The sequence below is a fragment of the Thunnus albacares genome, chromosome 10 (genome assembly GCF_914725855.1).
Source record: "Thunnus albacares chromosome 10, fThuAlb1.1, whole genome shotgun sequence".
NCBI classification, from domain to species: Eukaryota; Metazoa; Chordata; class Actinopteri; order Scombriformes; family Scombridae; genus Thunnus; species Thunnus albacares.
Genome location: NC_058115.1, coordinates 31543061 through 31560248, shown reverse-complemented (window position 1 = coordinate 31560248; position 17188 = coordinate 31543061). Strand labels below are relative to the sequence as shown.

The 17188-nt window shown below is 38.9% G+C and overlaps 1 protein-coding gene and 1 long non-coding RNA gene across 2 annotated transcripts in view; one reads left to right on the top strand and one right to left on the bottom strand.

The window, feature by feature from the left end:
• LOC122991022 (complexin-2) overlaps window positions 1-17188 on the top strand; it is a 57340-nt gene that overhangs the window by 9927 nt on the left and 30225 nt on the right. The gene's annotated exons all lie outside the window — the stretch shown is intronic.
• Window positions 226-1329, bottom strand: LOC122991023. Its single transcript, XR_006405511.1, has 3 exons — window positions 1276-1329; window positions 890-1164; window positions 226-751 (listed from the first exon to the last, which is right to left on the bottom strand). It is a non-coding gene; the product is annotated as an uncharacterized LOC122991023 (long non-coding RNA).

The following is a 17188-nucleotide window of genomic DNA, read 5'->3' as shown; positions in this document are numbered from 1 at the left end:
ATGAAAAGTGCAAACACGTTACACGCTGTGCTGTCTCTGTGTTATGGGTGTACAAATAGATAGATCTGGCTGCAATGGAGGTGATGAGAAAGTTTTAGCTCAGTAATCATAATAATTTTCTAAAATTAAAAGTGTAATAAAAACAAAAAACAGGATATTTAACTCTCTTTCCAATTTTATTCGAATACAAATACAGATACAAATAATTTTGCTGCCTCAACAAATACAAATACAAATACTGGGATCTCTGCACATCCCCAGTATGGATGTGATGTGTCAGGAAGCTTCGGAGAGGAGTCAGACAGCCTTTTTTATCTCCTGTGTCAACTAAATGCTGAAGTTTAGCAGCAGCTCTTCTGGTTCACCTGTCAGTCTTCTGTCCGGGGGTCTTTCTCCTATTTTGGTTTTGGGGGATTTTACATATCTGTAACAGACATATCTGTCTGTCTGTCAGTTTCTCTCTCAGTCTACTTGTCTTGTGTCTGCTTCGGTTCGCTGTGCAGCTGATGGATCATCTCGCTGATCAGCTGTGAATTGATGACTCATTCTAAAAACTGTCTGAGTCACTGACGCCTCTCTGGTCCATTATGTGTCTCACACCTGTGATAGATTTCACTTTTGTTTCCCATTAGATGACTCATGGTGAAATATTTTGACATGTAATTCTTTTTAATGGCCACTCAGACATTTAATGGACTTTTTGTGAGCTAAAGATCAGAATAACAGGACATCACATTGACCTCTTCACTTCCTGCCAAAACAAGTGAGAAGAACAGTTTTAAATCAGTTTTTATATGCCTGGGGAAACCAGTGCAGCTCGACAGCAGTAACAACATCAGTACTTGTAGCAGTAATAGCAGTAGAATCGTTCATTTATGTTCCTGCTCACTGTTTATTCAGGGTTTCTGCCTGTTGAACTCATCTGAACTCAGTATTGTTGGCCTCTTTAACAATGTCTTATAGCTGATGCAAAGTGCCACTGTTGCCCCAGCAACAACCCTTTGGCACCTGTTGCCGTGGATCACCGCGTTAGCGTGTGCCAATCGGTGACGTTCCAGCTGACTTGGGAGAGAAAGCAGCTTGTGCAGCAGCAGGGAGGGAAAGGCAGTGACTTCATCTCAGTTTGCTGAGTGTCTCTGGTGTTAAATGTTTACAGTAACTGATCTAAGATGGAGAAAGAGAATTTATTTAATGTGTTAAAGACAGAAAAGAAAGAAAATTGTATTGCTTATTTTTTTTTATCCCTGTAATGTTAATTGTCACAGTTCCACCTACATGAAGCACCATTGAGATAATTAAATCCGTTCAGCCAAACGTCTTAAACTCAGTCACTTCTATTCAGTTCCAAACAGAATAGAAAACAACAGGTGGCGTCTCATTTATAGTGTCAGGAAAAGGAAAAAGAACCGAAAATTAGTTATAAAAACAACAATGTTGGAATCTAAAGGTAAAAAAATCTCATCACGAGAGCAAAGATGGGACCGATTACTTCAGTGTCCTGATTTTCTGGTACTTTTTCTTGTAATTTTCTCCTAGAAAAGAAAATGAACAGAAAGTCTCAACAGGGAAAAAAAACACTCACTTGACCTGTAAACAAACTTCATCGTCATCATCATGGCCGCCAGTTTACTGAGCTTTATTCAGTTTCAAATCGTCATCTTCTGGCACAGCAGTAGCTGTTGCAAACAGCTACCTCAGGGTGTTTCTGCAGGTTTCTGTCCAGCATCATCTTCTGTTGCAGTTTAACATCACCTACTGTAGGCTGTAATATTCTCTCTAATATCTCTTTGACTGTCACATGACCACCTCTCATATTAGTCATGGAGCACTTGATGTTTTTTAGCATCTAACTTGGTGGATTCACAGTCATTTTCTAATGGTTTCAGAGCCACTGATACCATTACTGGCACTGGTTTCATCTGTTGAGCAGGTCTTTTGTGTCATATTCTTCTTTTTACTCTTTGGGAACATTTTTGTGAATGAAACTTGCTCACAAACGGAGCAGAACATGAAACCTGATATGGCAACTTTAAAGGTTTGGATTATCTTAATGCTTCCAAGAGAAGTGTTATTTTTACTTTAAATGTTGGATAACACAGATCTTGAAACAAGGAATAATTACTACAATTAAATGATATAATGCAGACCAGAGACAGTGGAGGGTTGTGGCTCCACCATCTGTCCCCCAGAGCATGAAACTATGATCCTATATGCAATAAATTCATATATTTTGGCCTTTTAATTCAGAAACACATCGGTGCAGTGTTTCCAGGTCTCCTTGGACAAAGCTGTTTCTGCACTTCGACCTCAGCTTCACTGAGCTCCTCATGTCACCCCTCAGAAAACACACGGATTTATTGTTCAATCAGCCATGTAATGAATCCCACCATCCAGAATCCCCAGCTAATTAACTGCACAGCAGGTTCCACCGACAAGTTAAATAACTTGCGGCCGGCCCACACGGTAGCCCCCTTGAAGCAGAGCTAATTCACTTAATTCCAACTAAATACCTTCAATATATTCAGAAGAAACCAAAGTCCTGCTGAAACGGTTTGCTGAGCTTTTCATTTAGAGTTTTAATTATCTACACTTTGACGCCGCGGCTCTCTTTGTATGCCGCACACACAAGAGCATAAGTCGTGGGCTTTACGTTGCTTTGGCGAGACGCCAATGTAACGAGGCCTCTGAAGTCTTGTTTTACACACGGCTGTCACGGCGTTTATCACGGAGCTCCTCACGCTGTCAGTCACTGACAGGAAACGGGGCAAATCTTGGCCCTGCTTCACTGTTCAGCACAATGTTGGCAGCGTGACAGCAGAGTCTGTATGTGGCCTGAAACAGAAACAGGTCATGAACTAGAATGAACATGAGACAGAAGCTGTACAGTATATGGACTGGACAGAGTTGCAGATGGTGAAGTTTCTGTTTTCACTGGAACATCTGCACTATAGCTCCATGTTTTTAGCATTTTATTTTGTTAGACATTGAAAGTTAAACGGTGTAGTAATTATAAGACACTAAATATATCAAAGCAAAGCACTGGTTATTCTTATAATATGTGTGTTTGGCAGCTAAAGGCTCCTTCACACTGTGTGATTTTTGAACTGTCTGAGACTAACGTTTATAATCGTGAGAGAAAAGTGGTGAAATCTTTGGTTGTCCAACGGTGTTCTTAGACTCGTCCACTTATGACCGATTTGGAGATTTGGCGACCAAAGAGTCAGAAATTGAAAAAGCAATGTGTCTCACAGTGTGACTGCTGCGACAACCCACGTCTACAAACAAAGCAATCAGAATATGACATGAAATGACACAGAATAGCCGGCGTGACATTTCGTAAGTGCAGTTTTTTAAAATAAAGTTTAGGGAGAAACTAAACACACTCCTTCTTCTTAATACGTCCATGACACACAAACACACAAAACGATAAAGGTGAAACAAAAAAGAAATTTGTGTGACTTCGTGTGACAACATCTGGATCGACCCCTGGTTGGTGGTTGGCTGCAGTATAGGTCATAAGTCCCGCCCTCTCCATTTTAGTGGATGGGATATGAGCCAAACTAAAAAATCAAAGTAGACGTCATTACATTTTTCCCAAAGATGGTTTCTGTCTTTTAGGTCGTTCTTATCATGGTGATGTATATTCAAGTGCTAATTTTTCTGATAAGTGTGTTTTCAACCAGTTATTTGACGATATAAAAGGGGAAGTGACATCATGATTGACAGCTGTGACAGCCACTCTCAAACCTCCGTCAGATGTCAGGACAGCTGAGGGGGCGCCTGACTCTACTGTGCAGACTCTGGCTCCAAATGATGTCACACAAGCAAAATGGCAGCTCCTGGAGAGGAGATATTTTGGCTTCACTTATGCATAGCGGCAGGAAGTGGAGACACATCGTCCATATTTATCGCACAGTCTAAAGGCGCCTTAAGGTATGCTTAAAGCTGCTGTGAGCCATTTTTAATGGCAGAAAAATACTTGCTTATAGAGTTGTTGTGGATTACATGTTAGCAAAAAAGATGCCAAAGTCCATCAGACATGGAGCAACTTTATCATCTTTGGACTGTTGATGTTTGTGTCCAAGTTGAATCTTCACTCTCCTTTTAACGCTGGTTTGGTCTCCACCAACTCCTGAGAAACACCTCTGGCTCAATAGCTGCTTGGTGCCGTTACAGTGGGTTTATCAGAGCTTGTTTGTTGAAAACAGCTGCCTGCTGATACAGTAAACGTGCTGTAAAACCAAAACTATGAGCTAAAAGAGGCTAAAAAGCGGTGTAAAGATTGAGAGGTGGTATTAATTTTCAGTGGGTTCATCACTGCAGAATATTTTTAATGCTACACACCGTCATTTTATCCATTGTTAATATGAAAAAGAATAGTCTTTTCATTTGATTAACCCATATAATCATATTGTCTTGGGGCTCATAGCGTACACTCTGCTTGTTGTTTGCTGCTAACTGAACATGCTAAACTTCCAGTAGTTCCCACTTTAAGCTTGTTGAGCATTTAGCTCACAGCGAAGTATAAAAACAGTTGACTGATGATAGCTGAGCTGAGCCTGACAAACTGAGTCTGAGAATCCCTAAAACGGCCTCCGTGCTGTAACAACAAGCGCCAACCTGAGGACAAACTTTACATTTTTCACCCCTTTAGTAGTAAAGATCTAAGAATTGTATCAGCTAACAGTGTGACTGGACCAACAGCTTGGTTGGGGACTTTAGTATTTATTATTTTAATGAAGGTATTTATGTTTCCAGAAAGTGAAAATAGCATCAGAGTTATGTGCTGCTTCCTTTTCTTAAATATGTTGCTCTTGTCAGCAAACCCGGGTGCTTATTGTCTCTCTTTTTTTTAGATTTGGGTGTTGACATAGAACGACAAAGGTGACTATAATTTGTTTATTCAAGTAAAAAACAAAAAAAAAACCCACTGCAGCCTTGATACAAATGTGTGAACCAGAAAATACTTAAGATTCAGATCTTCCCTTGACTTCCTGCAGTGTGCAATAATCTCCTTAATTAGCTAATATTCTCTCTTTAAATAATGTTATTGGACATGAGGCTTCTCTCAGACAGCAGCCTGTGGTCTCTCAGTATTTTTAAACTCTTCAGATCGTCTTGTCGGCGTGGGGCAGCGAGCGACCCACTGCGAGCACCAGAGTTGTGTGTTTAATGCTAATCATCCATTGTTCCTGCTGTCACATCCACTTTGTCAGAGAGGAAGAGCTATATTGAGCATAACTTGATTATAGACTGCCCCCACCTCTCCACCAACCCGACGCTCAAACACACACAAAATGTTGACAACTTCACAGTTTCAGGATTTAGATGATGCTCTCGTTCAGACTGTCTTACAGGAGTTTAATGATCAAATGTTGCAAGCAGCTGTTTAACGAGCCAGGATTGTCTTGATGGGGTCAAATGGGCTTATTAGTACTTTTATAGCGGGTCACTGCTCCATCCAAGGGGGACAATAAACGATATTGTAAAAAATGCAGAGATGAGTGCTGCAAAAAACTATTAAAATAATATATATGTGTAATATATTGATATTAGACATGTTATTTTAGAAATATAACTTTGTTTCCTTTGCGATTACTCTAAACAAAAGAGGATTTTTTTTGGGAAATTATAGCTTTGGCATCATATGAATCAAAAATATTGTGATGATCAAATGAAAGTCAAAGAACGTAATAGCTCATCTGTCTCTAGAAAAGAACGTTACTGTCTATAATTCAAATCATTACATTAAAAAGTGGAATTTATATAAAGTGGTGAATGTAATTATCTATTTAAAGTAATGATAAACATCACGTAACATAAGTCACGTTATCAAAATTGATCCGGGTGAGCTCACGTTACCGTTGAGCTAACGTTAGCTAACGTTACAATTTCACAGACAAGAACAAGCTGCTTAAAGATCCTCATTAAAGTAATTAAGATTTTAATTTGATTTCCTTAAAATTATAATTTAGGAATTCTGACTATTATTTATCATCCTGCTAGCGGTAGCTGAGAGATTTCTTGGGGTATATTTTGCCTTTATTTGATAATTGAAAGTGCATAAGGGAAGGAAAATAGGGCAGAGAGAGGGGCACCGTGTGCAACGAGGGTCCGCGGACGTTGCTGTTATGTGGTATATGTTTTTTTTTTTTTTTTACAGCGCATCTCTCCATCTCCCAGCAACATTCATCACTGTACTCCAGCAGCTGGCAGGCGTAGCAAACCTCCCACCCACACAGCATGCTGCTGCTGGCCACTTACCAGAGCCCTCTTAACCCTGATGGAGTGAAGGGGGGGGGCTCAATGAGCACTTATTGACAGGAAAAAAAAATAGCTGAAGGAAGAAACAAACAGCAGCACAGCTCAGTCAGATTTACATATGAGTGGATTTGACTCCTCTCTGTCTCTGATGCTGGATTCTCATCCTCACAAAGAGACTCTTGATCTTAAATTGCAGATGTGGTGAAATCAAGGTCATCACTGGAGAAAGTAACTCTTCTTCTATCTAGTAAAGGAAGGAATCTCTATATGCCTGTATGTCCTCTGCGTATCTCTTGAACCGTTCACCGGATCGACTCATATTTGGTGCAATTTGGACAATCAATACGTTCAATAGGGATGTGCAGTGGAGCCCAGTATTTGTATTTGTATCTATTTTTACAACCTAACTTTGTGGTTGCTGGTATTGAATAAATCAGCGTTCAATGAGCCAATCCACTTTGCAGGTGCAGGGCGGAGCTTCAGGGGCTCCGCTGATCGACTCAGAATCAGAGAAAAGTGGTCTACAAAGAGAAAAGTAGAAAACGAAAACAGAGCTTTTAATCAAGAATGGACACTCTTACTGCATGTATAGACAGAAAGCGTAGCGTTAGCAGCACGTTTAGCAGATTAGCAAGCGAGTGACTACACAGGAGGCGTTCAAGCACACGGTTGAGCGTAGGTCACTCGCGTTTTGGATGCCCAGTACACTGACTAAACGGAGCAAATACTTTAAAGTTCAAAACCATTTTGTCTCATATGCTCGAAGACGGTGGTGACTGGAAATAGCACAAATAATTGGAGCAAATCAACCCACTCAAATCTGAGCTGACGGCACAGAAATAGGACTGATCTAAGAGCCCGATATGATTGATCCACTTTATTTTAGGATTATTTTATATTCAAATGCAGCCTTTGTTTTACTTGAAATGAGAGAAGAACATTTATTTACTCTTAGAGTACTCAGCCTGTTATTTATATCATCTATGTATAATAGAATAGTTTCTTTCAGGCCTTCTCCTTCCTTCAACTGTATTCATTTTTCTATGCGTTGAAGCAGCAGCTGGAGGTCAAGCAGTCAGCTGTTGATCAGTTTGAACAGGAACTGCACTGATATAAACTAATGTCTGTTTTCTGCCTCTCTGTCACCAACCAAACCTTGCGTTAGGAGTAGCCCTTCAAAAAGAAACCATCCAGTCTCATGTGTCTCTCTCTGTTCATCCCTTTTTCTTTCCTCCTCACATGCTTTTTTTTTTTTTTTTGGATGTCCTTCAATACCAGTGTTTGATCCCTCAGTACCAGTGTTTGGAGGCAGAGGAGGAAGAGGGGGGTTAATTAGTCTCTTTACAGACTGAAGTTTTGTCTCAGGACACTGCTTTGTTTCACGTAATCGCAAGAGAGAGAGGAACAAATGTGAATAAAGAGGCAACCAAAGTGATGTTCTTCCAGTTTGTGTGGAATAAAGAGAAGCGCTGAGCAGCCATGAGCGCTGAGCAACAAAGACAGAAAGAAAAAATCAGAGGTTTGATCAGATTAGATCCATCAGAACAAGCCAATTTATTTGCTGATGATTTACTGTTTATCTTGACTGCTACTGTAACACTGGTTATTGAATAATGGTGTCTGAATTACAAATAATTTCAGGATCACAGTGAGCTGTGTAGAGTAGTTCCTTTACCATCCTAGTAATGTGTCAATGTAATTATCTGTCTCCATAAGATATATTTATACATACATTTCATACATACTGTTCACAATTCTCATCTTCTAGTTTAAGGTCCAAGTATTATCAACATTTGACACATGAAGAAATTCCTCAGTCTGAGGGTGTCGTGACCATGTCTACATGTCTGCCCTGATTCGGTGATGTGGCTTTAACCTCGATCTGTCCCGGCCCAGCGGAGCAGACAGCGTAGTAGGACTGAAGACAAACCACTCAGCTCAGCATGCATTATGTAGCGTTCGTCTCTCTCTGAGGACTTCCGGCCCGTACAAACAGAGGAAGAGGAGCAAACACAGCGCTACACGGCTTTGCTATTACTAATTCAGTGTATCCGTCTTGCTTCTCCTCCTCCGGTTGGTGGACGGGTTCATCCAAAGCATCTCGCACAGCATGATACAGTCTATGTAGGGTTGGAAATTCACTTCTTGGATATTTTTTTTTTTATCCTATTTGGCTTCTAATAATGTTTATGCTCCTACTTATGTTTTGTTCTTTTATTGGGCTGTGAAATAAAACAATTTCATCACATTTTGGCAGATACATACCAGTCCACTTCCAGCCTCCTCCAACCTTTTTTTCACCTACATTTGTTGCTGTAGTGTTTCGTCTCCTCGCTGTGTGGCGTTAACAGTTTCCAGTTGCTGCAATTAAAACCTGATTTTCTCTCATGAAAATAATCCCTCACAATCATGTGAATATTTGACAGATAAAATATGAACATGTTGAAATGAAATTGAGCTTTTCAGACTAATTTAAACCTAAGAATAAAAAGTGTGACTCACACATTGACCTGTAATCCGCTGGTTTTATGATTCAGCTGCAGATTCAGTGGATTCGAACAAAATGACACACTGTTGGGTCAGAAAGAAGTCTTTTTTTAAATAATGAGAACATTTCATGGCATTGCTGAAGCATCATTTTTGTCTGACATTTTACACTACATGTTTATTGGCATTTACTGGAATGACTTTTTGACATTTTTGTGGATAGAAGCAGCTACAGCTACAAGGAAGTATAGATTCAGGTTAAGTCAAAGTTAATATGTTTGCATGTTGTTTCCATTCTCAATATATTTAGCCACTAATATTAAACATATTAAAGTTAAAAACACACAAAAAGAAACTGCTTCATTTAGTGTAGAAAGTATAAAATGGGACGGAATTATGTTGGAGAATAAACTAACTGATGTGAGATAGAAAACTAATATTTCAGTATTAGTTTGAACATTTAGATTTGCATTAACTGTCATGGAGTCAATGAGCTGAGACTGAACTACACAGTAAATGTGCTATAAAACCAAAACTATGAGCTGAAAGAGGCTAAAAAGCTCCGTAAAGACGCAGAGTTGGTGAGAATTCTCAGTTGGTTTGTCACTACAACCTATAATCCCTTCAAAATTACACATAGTTTCTTGAGTCAGAGTTATTAGAAAACTACTGACTAGTGCAGCTTTAAAACCACCACCTTTAGCACCTTTACTACTATTTCAACCACAGCACATCAATCAGTTTTCCATCAGTCCACATCTCTGCCAACCTCCAGCAGTGATGTGTGCACGTCTGCAGGCCTGACAACAGATGTCTGGCCTCGGGGGGGGGGGCTTTCACATGCTGACCGGAAAGGTGAAGGTGCTTTTTGCGGTTGTTAGCAGGTGACTTGTGGCCACAGCTTGAATTAGCTGTGGGGCCATCGAATGATCAGAATTCCCTCGAGCGAAACAGAAATATAGAGCCGCTGTTCATCATGTGCGCTGACATCTCTGATGGCGGTTCTCTCCGAGTGAGTGGTTCTTATATTTGTGCTGTGCTGACAGTCAATCAATTAAAGGGTCAGTTCATCCAAATAAAAATAAATAAATAAATAATAGAGTTTCAGCTTTCAAGACAGACAATGGAGGTGAAAGAAATTTTAATGATTTTTAAAGCTCGGAAATAATACGTTTTAATCCAATCTGTCAAAGATGCTTCATGAAATTCAAATATAAAAACTTCTGCACTTAAAGATGAAACTTTCTGCATGGTTAGATATCACAAAGGTTTATTTATTTGGTAGTTTGGGTGGTCTGACCCTTGAGTCAAATATATTCTCCAATAAACACGATGCTGAAACATTTCTAAAATGGTGACGCTGCATCAAGAAAAGAACATTTTTGATCAGGTTTTTACAATTTTTGATGATCATTGGAAAGTTTTCTGTTGAAGAACTGATCTGTTTGGCCATTAACCATGACATCAATGGCCATATTATTGGTCCAAATTTATGAAAGTACTGTAGGAGGGATCGTTTTTGGGTGACTATCTCCAATCGCTGCGTTGACAGAGACTACACAATCAAAATGCACATTTGTTTCTTTCTTTACTTTTATCCCATTTCACTTCCTCTATTTCTGCGTCTTCTCTCTCCTTCCCTGTCTCATCCTTATCTCCCTTTTCTCTATCCATCTCTTTTTAACTTTTGATTTCATCGTGTCTTCTCCATTTTCATTGTCTCTTTCTGTCGTCCTCCAGTTTCTCTCCATCTATCATTTCCTTTTTTTCCTTTACCTGTCGTTGTCTCCTTCTGTTTCCTTTTCCTTGCATTCTTTTCCTTTGCCGCACATTTCTCACATCCACTCACTCTTTCGCTCAAGTTTTCTCCTTTCTCTTCCATCCTCCATCTCATCCCTCTCTACATTTTACAGTAATCATTCACATTTTTGCATTCCTTTTTGTCCCTACCCAATCATCTTCTTCCTTTCTCCATCCGTCCTTCCTACCTTCCTCCCTTTTTCCTCCCCCTCCCCCCTTGTCCTCATTTCTCTTCGTTATCCTCCCTCTCTCTCTTTATGTCCACCCCTGCACCCCCACCCCCATTCTTTCCGTTCTTTTCCCTCTTTCTCTTCCTTCAGCCACCCAACCGCAAGACAAATGGACGAACGCCTCGTTGGTGATTTATTGCCTGCTTCCTCCCCCTCCATCCTCCGTTGCCTGAGGGGAGGAGGTCTGCAGCTACATGTATAAGGCTCAAAAAGTAGCCAGAGTCAGTGGACTGTGTATGTTTGATATCATTGGCTCCAGCGTCCGTGCATCAGCGTTGTGATTTTCAGTGACAACAGATTCTGCATCCTTGCTGTCGTCTTCGGATTCGCCGTCCTTGATTAAATTATACATTCATTTTCATGAAGTGACTACCCAAGCTGACTAACTGCGTATCAAAGGGTTGTTTTTTTACATTTAATTGAATTCCTGGATTATTGTGCTTGTGCAGATGAATGCAACCTTGCAGAAAGATTCATATATAAATCTCTCAAAATCTAGATGTTATTAAAGAAAAAGACATATTTTTAATATTACTGTGAAGACAAAGATGTGGCTAGAATTTCCCAGTATTTACTGATACCACCTTAAAAGGAGCATTAAAAAAACACTAATAGACTAAAAATACAGATCTGATGGATACATTTCATGAATGATGGATGGATGAATGAATGGATAAAATGGCAGTAGAGTACTCAATAGATGGGTAACATAATAGATGTGAACATACAGTAGATGAATGGATGGATAGATTATAAAAAGAGATGGAAATAAAAGATGGAAAGGCTGAATGGAAGGGCAGATGAATGCTGATGGATGGGTGGAGGTAGGGGTGGGTGGATAGATGATGGATGAAAAATAAGCCATCGGATGGAAGAATGGATGGATGATGAACTGACGAGTGACTGGATGAATGTTGGATACATTGGCAGGAGAGTGGATAATAGATGAAAGGCTTAAACCAACATCATCTCTGCGTACAGCCTTCTCATTCATTTGAATGGAACCAGTGTGTTGACTGATGGATGGATGGATGGATGGATGGATAAAAGAATGAATGAAAACACAGGTGGAAGGATGGAAAAAAAAGGTGGACCAAAGTGTAGATATGGACAAATAGATTGATGGAGTGATTGGCAGCTGGCTGGATGGATGAAGGTAGAGTTTGATCAATGGACAACCAATACAACAAATGGACGGATGAATTCATGGGTGAAAGAAGTGACTCACATGGATAGAGCGTTGATAAATGAAAGGAGTGGAAGAGGAAGAAAAATGTGAAGGATGGATGGAAAAAGTCAGGATGGATGGCTGGATGGATGGATGGAAAAAGTCAAGATGGCCGGATGACATTCTGGACTGATGCAAATAGTAAAATATCAGCAGATAATTAAATGTCACTAAACGAACGCTGCCGTCTCTGTGTTTGTGTCAGAGGTGCATCGGAGGCTTTTTTGTCTGTTTGGATTCTTTTGTCTTCAGGCTGAATGAGTTCACTCTGAAAATGTCACCAGCTGTTTGATTCTACTTCATCACCAGCTGCCTTTTCCCTGCTTGGTTTTTCTTTGCTGTTTGTTTGTTTGTTGCTTTTTTTTTTTTTTTGCTTCTGAGTGTTTTATGCAAATCGCACAGTTGTAAAAGATTTCCATTCATCTGTTCACAGCAACTCCAGGAGTCATTTTGTGATGGATTGTTGGTATTAGTTAGTTCCTACATTTCCCAGGATGCATCTTGTGCCAGAAAATGTTGTTTCTCTCGTCTCTGGTTTACAAATGCGGATAGAAACTCCAACATGTGTCGCAGCTTCGTTGCTTTGTGGTTTCCTTCCTGCAGATTGATTTCTGTTTCCTCTTTTCTGAGGATGAACCCTGTATGGTTGTTGAACATCACTAAAAAATGGCGGCTCCTTCTTCAGCTCTGAGGGCTTTATATCGCTAAAATTGAGCAGCAATGATCAGTCGATTAATTGATTGGTCGACCGACAGAAAATTAATGAGCAATTTTGATAAGTAATAAGTTGTTTTTAGTTATTTATAATATTAAAAAATATATACTAAAATTCTCTCACTCCAGCTTCTTAAATGTGAATATTTTCAGGTTTCTTTAGTCCTTTGTGATAGTAAACTGAATATCTTTGAGTTGGGTCTAATATCTTGTGTATTCATTTGTATAATATATTCATATACAGTATATCTTTTATGTATTTTTGGAATATCTTTGGTCAGGACAAAAACAAAACATCTGAGGTTGCATCTTGGGATTTGGGAAACGGTCATTGACATTTTCCACCATTCTGACATTTTATAGATTAATTGATTGAGAAAATAATCTCTGACTGCAGCTCCAGTTATGACATTTTCTACCATCATCTGTAGCTGATTGACTTGATGTTAAATATTCTACTTTTGGAAAGAAGGAACATACTGTACACTTAAGTAAAAAAAGGCAGTTATTCAAAATACACCAACTAGGTTTACATGAACTGCATGACACTTCACATCAGACTTCATTTAGATGTCACTAATCACATTTATACTCCTGTTATATATGCTAGAAATGAGTGTAACTGATGACTTTCCTACAAAAATGTCCAACACATACATCATCTCTCAGTCATCTGCTCTGTCTATGGCTCCATCTGCCAGTTTAAAAAAAAAAAGCCCTCTAAAATTATCCATATGATATAAAAGCAATTATTCAAGGTTAGAGAAAGATTGCCTTTGTGGTTAAAGGAAAAGTTTGACATTTTGTGGAGTACACGTGCTGGCTTTCTCGCCGAGAGCCAGACGAGAGAGGGTGTCATGTACGCCTTAAATGAAGCTACAGCCAGGAGACGGTTAGCTTAGCTTAGCTTAGCTTAGCTTAGCACAAGAAAACATCTAGCCTGGCTCTGTCCCATAGTAACAAAACCATTTTACGAGGGGTTTTGTACTATTTCTGGGTCGAGACCTACAGAGATTCCAGGATGTTAAAGGTTTTGTCTTTTCATCTAACTCACTTAATAAGTGAATTTTTAAATGTCACAGTCGTTTTTTAAGATAAACCAATGTTGACGCTTGGTAAGACATGGGATGTGAACTGTAGTCTCTGGTGTCATTCATACAACCTTTTTCGGCAGTATAAAAATGTTAAACTACTTCCTCCTTTGCCCCCTGAGAGAGGACATCCGTTCCTCTCGCTGCACTGATAATGTGGTTTAAATCGGAGTAGTTTTCCTGCTCCAGCAAAGGTCATTTTTTTTAGCTCAGGTCTGTTAATCTGGTTATGTTTACTCTACCTTTAGACTTAATTTAACTAAAATAATCTGGTTAAACTGTTAACCTGACAGATGGATGTTAATTAATCCAACAATTAGCTCAAAGGTAAACACACTGGATGTGAACCAGGACAAAGGTGGAAGAGATGATGAGTAAACACCTGAAGAATATATCGTATGTGGGGTTTATCTGTGTAAATGAAGCCTTCAGTGTTTTCAGATCGACTCTGAATTGTTTGTTTAATGGCTGAACGTCGGGACTCTGCGCCGGATCGATTTCATTGTTTGTCATCCGAACAGATGTCTGAGTAAACGCTCCGTATTGTAGCAGCTAATTGCTCCATTAATTACATAACATTCAACCTGCCTCTGTATGTCGGCCTCAGTTTCCCTCCTTCCTCATCTGTCTTTGTCCTACAATCCTCCAGAATCACCACTACATACCTTCATATCTCCGTATTCTCCTTTTTTTAGCAACTTTATTGAATCCTAAAGTCTTATTCTTCTAATACAAGTAAGAAAATCTACTGTGGCAGTGATATAAAAACCCATTTCCAACACAAAACAATCATTCATAGAGTCATTTTTTTTCATTCTTATGCAGCAAGTTTGCCTTTTTCTGTCTTCTTTCGAGACACTTGTTTGTACAAAACTGAAAAAAAGAAGATTGTTAAACAGGTTGGAATAATCTTACTGCAGTAGCAGAATTTCTTCGCTTGTCTTAAAGGGACACTCCAACAATTTTCTGCTTCAATATTAGCTGAATTTTCATGGTTGGTACTACTCAGTCTAGAAAAACAGTCGTACAATATCCTCTGTGACTCCAGGAGAGTTTTGTCAAGTTTTTGATTTTGACTGTTTGTCTTTTAACATGTCACTCAGAAGTCCACCGACTTTATGGAAGAACGATAATAAAATTGCTGGAAAAACAGAAAATTTAAAGCCTCAATACGGACAAAATTTAAAAAATGATTTAAAATGTAGATTTGTAGCAGTGTTACTGTGTTGCAAAAGTGATCATGGATCATGGAAAGGGCTCAATATCTCCATATAAATATATAAATATAAACATAAATATACAAATATAGAGAATTATGTTGTCAAATATTTACAAGTCAAAACTTAATTATTATTTAACAATAAAACCAAACACAGTTTTCTCTTCAAATGATACAAAAACCCTCAATCTGCATCTCATTGTATCCCACAGCCTCTGTTATGACTTATAATTGTTTAAATAAAGTAAATAGAAAAGGAAAGAAAGAGGAAAAACGGTCATAGTGGTAGAAAAAACATGAGGAAAACGTTGAAAAAGAGGTAGAGGCTTAAAAAAAAGTGAGACAGACGGATGGTGAGAGAGAATCAAACAATAGCAGAGGGTGAAACAAAGGCAGGATGAATGAAAGAGACATAAACAGATGGAGCGAGGAAGACAACAGACAGTGGGGGGAAAAAAAAAACACTTCACCTCTTTACACCTCATGTACCGCACATCAATAGTCCTTCACACCAGATAGATTCACCGAGTGCAACAATTAAGAAGTCGAGGGAGTTAATGACGGCGTGGCACAGTCTCTCCACAGTTATTACACATCAATGAGCTACTGGTTTCCTGCCTTATTATATCAAATTTTAGAGGTATTCATAATTTCAGTACCAAACCAGTGTATAGTGAAGAGACAGGAGATCCTTTAAAGCTGCAATTATTAACATTTTCATTTTCATACTTGAATTTGCCAGTTCTTCAAGCTTTAATTAAACTTAATGGGAGGCAAAATTGCTGCTAAGGTGACTTTACCTTCCCTCAGAGTCTCTGGTATTAAAATAATAATACATAGTAATGTTATTGAATGAGGTAGCATCAACTTTTCAGCAGTGGTTAAAATTACACACTAGGTTAAAGCATCTTAACTCCAGTTTTAACCTCCAAAACAGCATTTAAAGTTTCACTACTAACAGAACTTACAGTATTTATGTATTAACAGCTCAAAAAAACCCAAACATTACTCGTATTGAATCATTCTTAAAATCGGCCATTGGCGATTATTTTTCTAAACTCTTTTTAATTTTTACCTGAATCAAAGAAGGAAACTGCACCTCAGATACACTAGAAAAGCAGGAACACAGAAGCAGCATCCACCTCCCTGCGTCCTCCCACATGAGTCCTCCCACCGACAAACTCTCAGAGAACGAAACAGAAATATGACCGAGGCAACAAAATGCCAAAAGGCAAGATTTAGAGAAACGAAGGAGAAGACGAAGAACAAAAACAGAAAAAGCATAGATGTGGTGATATAATCAGTCCAGTCATTTAATTTAGTTACAAACAGACCAGAACTGAATTAATATAAATTACCCACACTAAAGACTGCTATCAGTACATAATGTTGTATCATAGACCCACAGAGGAAATAGAATGACATATTTATAATAATATAACTATGTCATCATTTCTAACCTGCAAGAATCCAGTTCTATAAACCACATTATTAAAAATAAAATATGCAAATTAAAGTGAGCCTCATCTATGTGACAAGGTCTCCTAGAGCCTCCTCTAACATTTAAGGGGGAGGGAGGGTTAGTCACTTTTAAAGAAGAGAAATTAAATGGAGTCATGTAGCCTTCCTCTGCCTTCCAGCCTGTGCTGAGGGAATAATTTATCACCACAGAGTCACATGAATAAATAATGTTGTCGAGCGGTGAAGTCGCTGCCTCGCAGATCTGAGAGCGAGGCGCGGCGTTAGCAGCTCATCATTAATTCATTAACTTTCGTCTCCTAAATGTATTTTCTGTCTTCGGTGACATTTGCACCGTGAATTTTCTGCATCGCACAACGTTATTTCATTCAGAACAAACAAAATGAAAAATGTTTGTGTGTATGTGTGTGTGTTTATAACGCCCTGTTAGGGAGAAGTTTAACGTTCCCGGTGGCTGTCTCGCTGTCTTCGGTTTGAACCGATTTGTTGCACGTTCAACTTTGACTCATTTTGCTTTTCCGCTGCTCACAACAACTAATAATTATTCAGAATTAGCTCATTTTGTATCCTGACAGGTTTTAACAGATTTTAAAGTAAGTTAAAAATTTTACTAAATACTGTAGTTTCCATTGAGAAGAAGGAACTGGCTGTTACATCACATATTTATCTCTTAGGT